Source organism: Canis aureus, chromosome 24 (genome assembly GCF_053574225.1).
Source record: "Canis aureus isolate CA01 chromosome 24, VMU_Caureus_v.1.0, whole genome shotgun sequence".
NCBI lineage: Eukaryota > Metazoa > Chordata > Mammalia > Carnivora > Canidae > Canis > Canis aureus.
Genome location: NC_135634.1, coordinates 19,697,582 through 19,710,785, shown reverse-complemented (window position 1 = coordinate 19,710,785; position 13,204 = coordinate 19,697,582).

Here is a 13,204-nt window from a genome sequence, read left to right as displayed (position 1 = left end):
CATCAGTAGTAGCAGTGAACTGGGAACCCCTTCCAGGCAGCGACATCATGGCCTTCTCATTCCAGTCCTGACAAAGCAGCTAATGTGTTCTAAACTTCAACTAGGAATAATTTGTCCTCACCCTGTTTCCTGCCAGGCTGTCTGAGTGCTCCTGGCTGTGACGGTTGGCAGCTCTTGGTCCTGCCAGAGCCAGCCAGGGGAGGCTATGAATATAACACAAAGCTCTGAGGGGCTGAAAAGAGTAACATTTGAAACAGAATTTTCTTCACAGAAGGAATCTTGTCTGTAATAACTTTCATATTGTATATACCTACTCTTGCAAGAAATTGACACTCAAACATTTATAAAAATGAACACATAACTAATTTAAGGAATCTCAGAAATGAGACTCATATATCAAGTAGCTTTATTAAATTATAGAAAGAATAAGGCAATAAAGTCCCATATCAGAGGTTGTTCTGTTTTGTGTTTTGAAGGGACTACTTCATTGACCCATTAAGGAAGGTCTAGATACATTTTAGAAATAGTAACAGAGTTAACTTTAATTGCTATAGCACAGTAACTCAGGGATATGAAGATGAGGCCAGATTTATTGTGTCTTTTTTTAAAGATTTTATTTATTTATTAGAGAGAGAGAGAGAGAGAGAGAGAACCAGCAAGGGGAGGGGCAGAGGGAAAGGGATGAGTAGGCTCCTCTCTGAGCCTGACACGGGCTCCATCCCAGGACCCTAGGATCATGACCTGATCTGAAAGCAGATGCTTAAGCCACTGAGCTACCCAGGTGCCCTGAAGCTTTATTTTTTTAAAATAATCTATGTTTTATTCTGATCATAAAACTGCAGCTGATTTTAGAAAATTTGGAATATGTAAGAGTAAAAAGAAAATTTAAATCACCCTAAATTTCACTACCTAGTAATATAACTAAACAAAAGAATAGCTATTTCCCTGGGGCTTTTCTAAACATTTATTTCTTTTTAGGCAAAATTGAAATATAAAGTTTTCCATTCTGCCTTTTTACTTACCACTGAATATGTGATTAATGAATGCACAGTATTCCACATTGAAAGCATTTTAACCATATCCCCATTGTCAGGTGGTTTGTTTATTTCTGACTATTTATCTTTTTATTTAAAAAAGCTGCATTTTGTCATTAAACCTTACACTACATCTCTGATTATTTTATATTGACTCCTCAAAATGGGATGGAAGGTTAAGAGCATTTTTAAGGCTCTTGATACACATTACCAAGTTTATTTTCAGATAAGCTGTATCAATTTACATTCCTATCAGCAATAATAAAATAAATATTTATTTTGCCTGTCATAAAGATATGAAAGATCCGGCAACTAGAGATTTTTATTCATTCAACAAAGATGTACAGAGTGACTGCTGTGTAGTCTGAGCACCCAGAGGGGGACGAGACAGAACCATGGATCTGATATTCTAATGAAGGGGCAGAAAAACAATGTAAATGGTAAAAAAAGGCTTTAAAAGACATAATGAGGCTTAGATAGTAAGCTAGAAGGTGGGCAGGTGCGGTGAGCCTACTTTAAGTGGAGTGGTCAGGAAAGTCCTTTTTGAAGAGATGAGTGAGAAGGAGCAGCCATTGTCACAAGCAGAGAGAAAAGAATTCTGGGAGAGGGGGCACAGTGAGGTGTGCAGGGACACAGAGGACACAGACAACAGGTTCATTGCACAGCTGGAGAAATAGGCAAGAATCTTATCAGATAGGGCCTCATAGTTCCTGTGAAAGAGGTTGAATTTCATTACAAATACAATGTCACATTATTGAAAATTACTTTTTTGAAAATTATTAATAAGGGCAGTGGCTCACTCCAGTTTACATGTTATAATCACTTTGGCTTCTGCATAGAGGAAGAGGAGAGGAAGCCAGGCAAGAATGGATGCAAGGAGATGAGATAGGCAAGAAAAGCTATGGTTTAGACTAGGCAGGTGGCAACAGGTAGGAGGACAGTGTGTGAAGCACCTGGCTCTTATGAATATGTGTACGTACCTTCAACTAGAAAAATAGACTTCCATGGAAGAATTTTCTAAGGGAGGTTACTTGTAGATGATCTAAATCAGGCCACTAGAAAGGCCATCAACTCCCCTGATTGACTCTGTGATTATCAAGATGAGGGAAAGGAAAGATATTGAGGCAAGGACCTTCCTCCCAGGAGACTTCTTAAATAGAACAAGATATACACCTAAATGCACATATGCTAGTTGCTCCTGACTCTGCATTTATAAAGAGTATATAAGGTTTCTACATTCCTTCATTCTGCCATCATCATTCTACTTGTGGAGTTTAATGTCTCTCAATAGGAAAGTAACAACAGCTGATATTTATTAAATACCTATTATGTTTGGGCACAGTGATAGCCTCCTAAAAGCATTATTTCATTAATGCTCACAACGACCAGACCAGTGAGTAGTGTCAACCTCACATTACAAATAAAGGCACTGAGACTCAGGGTAACTTGCCCAGCACTGTGGATTTCTTCCGCTCTACTGAACAGCTCAATTTTAGGATCTGTGAAATGATGTAGGAGGAATTTGTGCTTCCATAGCAAACAGCCTTCAGTGGTTATATAAGGTTACCAAGAACCAACAGCAATTCAAAATATTCCTTGTCTATAGGTATGTAAATGAACTCCATCCCATGAGGTACAGTCCTGCTTCCCCTGGAAAAGCCTGGTTTATTCCTTTTGCACAATCTTCTGACATTCCATGTGTGATTTTTTTTTGTCCTCTGAACCAATTCTAACAAGTTCCCGCATCTAAATAATGAGCCAATAAAATCTTTAACACTAAGATGGCAGAAGAGTAGGGTCCCCAAGTCACCTGTCCCCACCAACTTACCTGGATAACTTCCAAATCATCCCGAATACCTACGAATTCAACCTGAGATTTAAAGAGAAAACAGCCAGAATGCTACAGAGAGAAGGGTTTTTGCTTCTAGCAAGGTAGGAAGGTGGGAAAAAATAAAATAAAAAAGAATCAAATGGGGGAGGGGCCCTGCGAGGAGCCAGGCTAAGGCTGGGTGGCAAAAGTCTCTGGGACAGGAGAGCCCTGCCCGGAAAAGCGGGAACTTTAAAAAATCCGCCCCAGATTCTTCCCGGACAGAAAGGCGCTTAGCAGGGAACTTGGGCGGGATCCCAGGAGGGGCAGTGGAGCTCCTGGGTTCCCCAGGGACACTAAAAGAGGGAACGCGCCCCGAGGAGAGCGCCCCAAACACCGCGGGCTGAGCACGGTAAAGGGCTGGCGCTCCGGGGGAGGGGGCTGCGCCCTGCTGCCTTCAGGAGCCCCGGCCCGGGAGCGCGATTCCAGCAGCGCAGGCTCCCGAGCCCAGGGCGCGGGGGGACACAGCCCAGGTTCCTGCGCTCCCCCCAGGACAGGCGGAGGCGGGGAGGACACAGGACAGCAAGGATGCTCCTGCCACCTGGCGCCCCACCCCGCCCCCGGAGCATCCAGGCCCCTGCGGACTGGGAGCTGCGGTAGTTACTGCGGGAGCTGACTTCAGGGCTGGAGCGCTGGCCACCGCCAGTGATGTTGTTCCTCCTGCTGTCACCCTGTGCCTGGGAGGGTCGGGGTTGCCAGGGAACAGGGACCTCCCGGGATAAACAGCTCCCACTGAACCCGGCACCTAGCGGGGGGCAGGGCAGCTCCCCTAGGTGCACACACCTGGGAATCAGCACAGCAGGCCCCTCCCCCAGAAGACCAGGGGAAGAGAACGTTCTTGACCAAGCAGCACTGAAAGCTCCAGGGAAAGTCGAGAGATTTAGGGTATATAAAACTAGAGGGTCCCCCTCCCCCTTCCCCCCCTTTTTCCAGTACAACTCGTTTTTACATCAGACTAAAAATTTCCAATATTTTTTCTCTTTTCCCACCTTAACTATGATATTTTACCAGTCCCTTTAGACTTACATATTTCTACAATTACATGTCTTAGATATATTTTCCACTTCTAGATTCCCTTCAACATACTCAGTTTAATTTTGGGAGATATACGAGATATATTTTTTTGTTTTGTGTCTTTGTTTTCTCTGCCTCATTTTGTTCTACAATGGTGGAAGTTAATACCTTCTAAAACATGACCAGCATGCACCCAGAACCAAGTGGTATACCCTGCTGGTTCATTCTGTGAGATTATATTCTCTCTTCCTTCCCATTCTTCCCCTCTCTTTTATCTTGTTTATGTTGTGGTGGTCAGTGTTGAGGCTCTCTACAAGTATTGCTGGTTTATATAAATTTGGGACTGAGCATCTTCTAACATACAGAAATTAATACACTCAGAATCAAGAGGATCACCCTCTAGGACCCCTTATGTAGACTACATTCTCCCTTGGCTACAACTTCTTCACTACCACCATTTCCCAGTCCCCCCCACCCCTTTTTTTCTTCTCTCTTTTTTTTTCTTTTCTCTTTTTTTCCTCTTTACTTTTGCTTTTTTATCTTCTTTTTGGGGGGATTCTTGGCCTTTTATTATTTACTACTTTGTTTTAAAATTTGTTTTTCACTTTAGTGGTCCTTTTGTTTTATTTTGTTCTGATCTTTGTTTTCATTTTCTGGTTTCTGACCTCATCAGAATAATCTCGGGTGAAATTTACTTAGCTCATGGTTGATATTCTTGACTCAGCCCACTTATACAGTCACTCTGCACTGAGCAAAATGACTAGAAGGAAGAACTCACCACAAAAGAAAGAATCAGAAACAGTACTCTGCCACAGAGTTACAGAATATGGATTACAATTCAATGTCAGAAAGCCAATTCAGAAGCACAATTATAAAGCTACTGGTGGCTCTGGAAAAAAGCATAAAGGATTCAAGAGACTTCATGACTACAGAATTTAGATCTAATCAGGCCGAATTAAAAATCAATTAAATGAAATGCAATCCAAAATGGAGGTCCTAATGATGAGGGTTAATGAGGTGGAAGAAAGAGTGAACGACATAGAAGACAAGTTGATGGGCAAGGAAAGAAGCTGAGGAAAAAAGAGAAAAACAACTAAAAGACCATGAGGAAAGGTTAAGGGAAATAAATGACAGCCTCAGAAGGAAAAATCTACATTTAATTGGGGTTCCAGAAAACACCGAGAGGGACAGAGGCCCAGAAAGCATAATTGAACAAATCATAGCTGAGAACTCCCTAATTTAGGGAGGGAAACAGGCATTCAGATCCAGGAGATAGAGAGGTCCCTCCCCCCAAAATCAATAAAAACCATTAGACATCTCAACATTTAATAGTGAAACTTGCAAATTCCAAGATAAAAGAGAAAATCCTTAAAGCAGCACTGAGACAGGAGATTCTTAACTTATATGGGGAGAAATATTATATTAACAGCAGACCTGTCCACAGAGACCTGGCAGGCCAGAAAGGGCTGGCAGGATATATTCAGGGTACTAAATGAGAAGAACATGCAGACAAGAATACTTTATCCAGCAAGGCTCTCATTCAGAATAGAAGGAGAGATAAAGAGCTTCCAAGATAGGCAGAAACTGAAAGAATGTGTGACCACCAAACCATCTCTACAAGAAATATTAATGGGGACTCTGTAAAAGAAATAGGAAGCCCAAAGAAATAATCCACAAAAATAGGGACTGAATAGGTATTACGATGACACTAAATTAATATCTTTCAATAGTAGCTCTGAATGTGAATGGGCTAAATGATCCCATCAAAAGACACAGGGTTTCAGACTGGATAAAAAAGCAAGACCCATCTATTTGCTGTCTACAAGAAACTCATTTTAGACCTAATGATGCCTCCAGCCTGAAAATGAAAAGTTGGAGAACAATTTACCATGCAAATGGTCCTCAAAAGAAAGCTGGGGTAGCAATCCTCATAACAGATAAATTAAAATTTATCCCAAAGACTGTAGAAAGAGATGAAGAGGGATACTATATCATACTTCAATGATCTATCCAACAAGAAGACCTAACAATCATGAATATTTATGCCCCTAATGTGGGAGCTGCCTAGTATATCAATCAATTAATAACCAAAGTGAAGACATACTTAGAAAATAATACACTAAAAGTAGGAGACTTCAACACAGCACTTTCTGCAAATGACAGATTTTCTAAGCATAACATCACCAAAGAAACAAGGGTCTTAAATGATACACTGGACCAGATGGATTTCACATACAGAACTTTCCATACAAATGCAATTGAATACAAATTCTTCTCAAGTGCACATGAAACTTTCTCCAGAATAGACCAGGTACTGGATCACAAATCAGGTCTCAACTAATACCAAAAGATTGGGATTGTCCCTGGCATATTTTTAGACCACAATGCTTTGAAACTAGAACTCAATCACAAGAAGAGATTTGGAAGGATTTCAAACACATGGAGGTTAAGGACCATCCTGCTAAAAGATGAAAGGGTCAACCAGGAAATTAGGGAAGAATTAAAAAGATTCATGGAAACGAATGAGAATGAAGACACAACCGTTCAAAATCTTTGGGATACAGCAAAAGCAGTCCTGAGGGGGAAATACATCACAATATAAGCATCCATCCAAAAACTGGAAAGAACTCAAATACAAAAGCTAACCTTGCACCTAAAGGAGCTGGAGAAAAAACAGCAAATAGATCCTACACCCAGAAGAAGAAGAGAATTAATAAAGATTCAAGCAGAACTCAATGAATTAGAGACCAGAGGAACTGTTGAACAGATTAACAAAACCAGGAGGTGGTTCTTTGAAAGAATTAATAAGATAGATAAACCATTAGCCAGCCTTATTAAAATAAGAGAGAAAAGACTCAAATTAATAAAATCATGAATGAGAAAGGAGAGATCACCACCAACACCAAGGAAATACAAATGATTTTAAAAACTTATTATGAGCAGCTGTATGCCAATAAATTAGGCAATCTAGAAGAATTGGATGCATTTCTGGAAAACCACAAATTACCAAAACTGGAACAGGAAGAAATAGAAAACCTGAACAGGCCGATAACCAGGGAGGAAATTGAAGCAGTCATCAAAAACCTCTCAAGACACAAAAGTCCAGGGCTAGATGGCTTCCCAGAGGAATTCTATCAAACGTTTAAAGAAGAAACCATACGTATTCTACTAAAGCTGTTCGGAAAGACAGAAAGAAATGGAATACTTCCAAACTCATTCTATGAGGCCAGCATCACCTTAATTCCAAAACCAGACAAAGACCCCACCAAAAAGGAGAATTATAGACCAATATCCCTGATGAACACAGATGCAAATATTCTCAACAAGACACTAGCCAATAGGACCCAACAATACATTAAGAAGATTATTCACCATGACCAAGTGGGATTTATCCCTGGGATGCAAGGCTGGCTCAACACTCATAAAGCAATCAATGTGATTGATCATATCAGCAAGAGAAAAACCAAGAACCATATGATCCTCTCAATAGATGCAGAGAAAGCATTTGACAAAATATAGCATCCATTCCTGATCAAAACTCTTGAGTGTGCAGGGATAGAGGGAACATTCCTCAGCATCTTAAAAGCCATCTACGAAAAGCCCACAGCAAATATCATTCTCAATGGGGAAACACTGGGAGCCTTTCCCCTAAGATCAGGAACAAGACAAGGATGTCCACTCTCACCACTGCTATTCAGAGTAGTACTAGAAGTCCCAGCCTCAGCAATCAGGCAACAAAAAGAAAGAAAAGGCATTCAAATTGGCAAAGAAGAAGTCAAACTCTCCCTCTTTGCAGATGACATGATACTGTACATAGAAAACCCAAAGGACTCCACCCCAAGATTGCTAGAACTCATATAGCAATTTGGCAGTGTGGCAGGATACAAAATCAGTGCCCAGAAATCAGTGGCATTTGTATACACTAACAATGAGACTGAAGAAAGAGAAACTAAGGAGTCCATCCCATTCACAATTGCACCCAAAAGCATAAGATACCTAGGAATAAACCTAACCAAAGAGGTAAAGGATCTATACCCTCAAAACTACAGAACACTTCTGAAAGAAATTGAGGAAGGCACAAAGAGATGGAAAAATATTCCATGCTCATGGATTGGAAGAATTAATATTGTGAAAATGTCCATGCTACCCAGGGCAATTTACACATTTACTGAAATCTCTATCAAAATACCATGGACTTTCTTCAGAGAGTTGGAACAAACCATCTTAAGATTTGTGTGGAATTAGAAAAGACCCCAAATAGCCAGGGGAATATTAAAAAAGAAAACCATAGCTGGGGGCATCACAATGCCAGATTTCAGGTTGTACTACAAAGCTGTGGTCATCAAGACAGTGTGGTACTGGCACAAAAACAGACACATAGATCAATGGAACAGAATAGAGAATCCAGAAGTGGACACTCAACTCTATGGTCAACAAATATTCAACAAAGCAGTAAAGACTATCCACTGGAAAAAAAAGACAGTCTTTCCAATAAATGGTGCTGGGAAAATTGGACATCCACATGCAGAAGAATGAAACTGGACCATTCTCTTACACCATACACAAAGATAAACTCAAAATGGATGAAAGCTCTAAATGTGAGACAAGAATCCATCAAAATCCTAGAGGAGAAGAAAGGTAACACCCTGTTTGAACTTGGCCACAGCAACTTCTTGCAAGATATATCCATGAAGGCAAGAGAAACAAAGCAAAAATGAATTATTGGGACTTCATCAAGATAAGAAGCTTTTGCACAGCAAAAGAAACAGTCAACAAAACTAAAAGACAACCTATAGAATGGGAGACGATATTTGCAAATGACCTATTAGATAAAGGGCTAGTATCCAAGATCTTTAAAGAACTTATTAAACTCAACACCCAAGAAACAAACAATCCAATCATGAAATGGACAAAAGACAAGAACAGAAATTTCACAGAGGAAGACATAGACATGGCCAACAAGCACATGAGGAAATGCTCCGCATCACTGGCCATCAGGGAATTACAAATCAAACCACAATGAGATACGACCTCACACCAGTGAGAATGGGGAAAATTAACAAGACCGGAAACAACAAATGTTGGAGAGGATGTGGAGAAAGGGGAACCCTCTTGCACTGTTGGTGGGACTGTGAACTGGTACAGCCACTCTGAAAAACTGTGTGGAGGTTCCTCAAAGAGTTAAAAATAGATCTGCCCTACAACCCAGCAATTAAACTGCTGGGGATTTACCTCAAAGATACAGATGCAGTGAAACGCTGGGACACCTGCACCCCAATGTTTATAGCAGCAATGTTCACAATAGCCAAACTGTGGAAGGGGCCTCGTTGTCCATCGAAAGATGAATGGATAAAGAAGATGTGGTCTAAGGCAGCCTGGGTGGCTCAGCGGTTTAGTGCCCCCTTCAGCCCAGGGTGTGATCCTGGAGACCCAGGATCAAGTCCCATGTCAGGCTCCCTGCATGGAGCCTGCTTCTCCCTCTGCCTCTCTCTCTCTCTCTCTGTTTCTCATGAATAAATAAATAAAATCTTAAAAAAAAGATATGGTCTATATATACAACAGAATATTACTCAGCCATTAGAAACGACGAATACCCATCATTTGCTTCTACATGGATGGAACTGGAGGCCATTATGCTGAGTGAAGTAAGTCAGTCAGAGAAGGACAATCATTATATGGTTTCACTCATACAGGGAATATAAAAAAAAAGTGAAAGGGATTATAGGGGAAAGGAGAGAAAATAAGTGGGAAAAATCAGAGAGGGCAACAGAACATGAGAGACTCCTAACTCTGGGAAACGAACAAAGGGTGGTCGAAAGGGAGGTTGGGGTGGGCGGGGGGTTGGGGTGACTGGGTGACGGGCACTGAGGGGGGCACTTGACGGGATGAGCACTGGGTGTTATAGTATACGTTGGCAAATTGAACTCCAATAAAAAATATACAAAAACAAATAAATGCATATATAGAAAAAGGAAAAAAATCTTTAACAGTTAGTTGTTCATTCTATAGCTGTAGGCAAGCCATGATTTTACCTTTTCTTTGAAAAATATCCTTTCACAGTGAAAAGAGTGGAAGAAAACCACCATTTGCTCCTTCCAGGGGCTCTTAGCCTTGGTGCAGTTCAATATCTTCGGACTGCAGGTGTGCTAATCTCACCCAGCTAGCTGCCCAAACAAGCTCCAGGACCTGTCTTCCACTTTTGCCTCATTGGTGCTGTTTTCTCCGCTTTAGACCAGATCTCTGGGCAGACTCCTTCCTCCCCTCTGACATACCAGAACCCAACTCAGGGAATTTTATCTTCTTGGTCCAGAGGCTCTAAGATAAAGTTTAATGGAAATTTAAGAGGAAAGCCTGATTCACCTTAAAGGGATCAAAGCTCCCCTCTACAGGGTTGTAAAGATAAATTGAGATAGTGTGGAGAAAAGCACATGGTAAGCCTGAAAGTACAGACATTAGGTTTTTTTTTCTTTCCTTTTTTGCATTTTATAGTTATAACATGGAATTTCTTCCTCTTGCTTTCATTTTTCAACAAAATCAAGCACCTGCTAGGTAGACAGCACCATGCTAAACCCTGGGAGGAAACTAGGATTGATCAGTGTGGTGCTAGCCTCAGAGGAGCAAAGAATACAACAGGAAAGGCACGTCTGTAAACAACCAGTGGCTCAAGGGCAGGGTTTGAGGCAGGCAGCAAAGGCACATGGTGTCAGTGTCATAAGTATTCAGGAGACCACCCTCGGCAGGCTCACTGAGGCTTCAGGAGGTAGGATTTCAATGACGGAGGTGAGGGAGAGCATCACAGGTAGGGAAAGGAAGGAGCAGGGGCGAGAGGTGGGTCCCAGTGGGTCCCTGTGGGTCCTGGAAGCCAGCTCCCTACGAGGTAGATTTCAAGCTACCTGGGTGTAGTAACTAGAGGGTAGAGAGACACATGTCTCCTGGCCCCTGTGAGCCTGAGTCTAGTATTTTGCCTGTTAGTACCTCTAGGTTCTGCAGTATCTGTGACCAAATCCCCACGAGACAGAAAAAAGATTGCCTACGAGAGTAAAACTCAAACGAACACATCCAGGGCCAAAGCAGAGATGATAGAATTACCTTAAGTAAGAAAACCCATGCTAAAGCCTGTCAGTCAGAAAGCAGCTGTCCACAACAGAGACAAAGAAAAGGAACATTGAGGCCTGGTTGCTATGTGCTCTCATGCCTGTCGGGAGGAAGGGGCCTGGTTCCACTGAGCCAGGCAATGGCATCCCTGGCAAGTCTCGTCCTAACATGGGGACAGGCATGTCAGGCCCACATTGCATCACAAAGCCACATCTGCTTCCTCTAATTCCATGCTCACCTATCGACTTTCTGACTTCTGATGCAACCAGAGGAAGGCCTGGCTGGGGAATATGGAGACCTCAAGCCCCCAGCAGTTATTTCATAATGTAAGTTCATTAAATCAGCACCTGGTTTACATACTTGAGCCTCTAGGACAACAGTCATGCTGGAATGAGACTCTGAAGCTGTCAACTCCCCAGGTAAGATTAAGGGGGCATTTGCCCCTGACTAATCCCTGATCATTCCCTTTAATGTCTAGGGTGGGAAAGCAGAGACTGGTCCCAGAGGGGAGTGGAAGGTGAGTCAGGTAGGCAGACAGTGGAGCCCTTGAGTGCCTACCTCTGGAATCAGGACTTCATTCAATAGGCAATGAAGGATGAAGAAGGCCAAACTCTTAGGGATCATAAGGATAAAGCCCATGTGTGTAAAGTGCCTGGAAGAGTTCCGAGCACCTACTAGCAGATCAAAAGCTATTGGTTGACCCCATTAGAACTTCACAAGTCCTTATTGGCCTACAAGGCCCTATGCAATGTACCTTTTACCTCTATACTGAGATCTGTTCTCCTGTTGATCTGGCTCCTTCAGGATGCCAAGTGGTTGCCAAAGGCAGGCCCTTGAGCTAGCTGCTCCCTCTCCTGGAAATGCCTTCTCCTAAACACCCTAGACTTCTTTCCCCCCCGACCCTTTCCAGATCTGCCTGATGACTATAAACACCCTACACAACCTTACCCAAACATTCCCTTCCCCTTTCCATGCTTCATCTTTCTCCATAGCAATTTTCAGCATCTGTCATGCTCCATGTTTCACATGCTGATCTGTTTGATTACTTATGTCCCATGGACAAGCCCTGGGATGTAAGCTCCTTGTCTGCTTGGTTCATTGCTAAGGGCTAGAAGAGTGCCTGGCAAATAGTACATGCTTAATAAATATTTGAGGAATTAATGAATGGAGGAGCTTGCAATCAACAAGGGAATGAGTCAAGAAAACAGGCTTAGAAACAGAGCATGAGAAGGCCTATATTCAGAAGATAGGAGAAAAGGGGAGGGATTCAGAAGGTAGGGAGAAAAGGAGATTGTTCACACTGGAACAGCATCATGGGCTATGGCATCAGATAGAGCTAGTGTAGATGTTCCCTGCCATTTGTTACATTACATGGCACTCTTTGAGTCTTCATTTGTCATCTCTAGAATAGGGATAATGATAAGTGCCTCGTGGGGCAGCTGAGGGAATTACCTGTGAAACACAATACCTATGAGGCCCTCAATATCTTTCAGTTGCTACTCCTCCTTTTTTCACTTAACAGTCACCAGATGAGAGCAGAGAAAGGATAGCAGCTTGGGCTTGTACTGTGGTAGGGGTGGGGATAAGTCAAGGGTTCCAAAAGAGAGAACATTCAAGCTTTCTTATTATTTTTTCCAAATCTGGGACAGAAAGAAAAGATATGAGTGAAGCTTAAAAGTTGTCAGCAAACATCAAAAGGAGTCTGACTCCTTACTACATTGTCTGAGTCAAGTCAGCTCAGTGGAACAAGGAGAACAAGCATAAAGAAACAACAGGGACACATCTGATCAAGGACTCTTATCCAAGTAAACAAAGAACTCTTAAATTCAACAATAAGAAAATAATCCAATTAAAAAGTGGGCCAAAGATCTTAACAGACACCTCACCAAAGATACATGGATGGCAAATAAACACATGAAAAGTTGCTCCATGTAACACATCATCAGGGAAACGCAAATTAAAATAATAAGAACCACTATATACCTATTAGAATGGCTAAATTCTAAAACACTGACACCAGTGAAGATGTGAGCAATCGGAACTCTCATTCGTTGGTGTACCATATTGGAAGACTGTCAGTTTCTCAAAAATTAAACATACCCTTACTTTGTGATTCAGCAATTACACTTTTTGGTATTTACCCAAAGGAGTTGAAGATTTATGTCCACACAAAAACCTGCAAAAACCTTGCAGC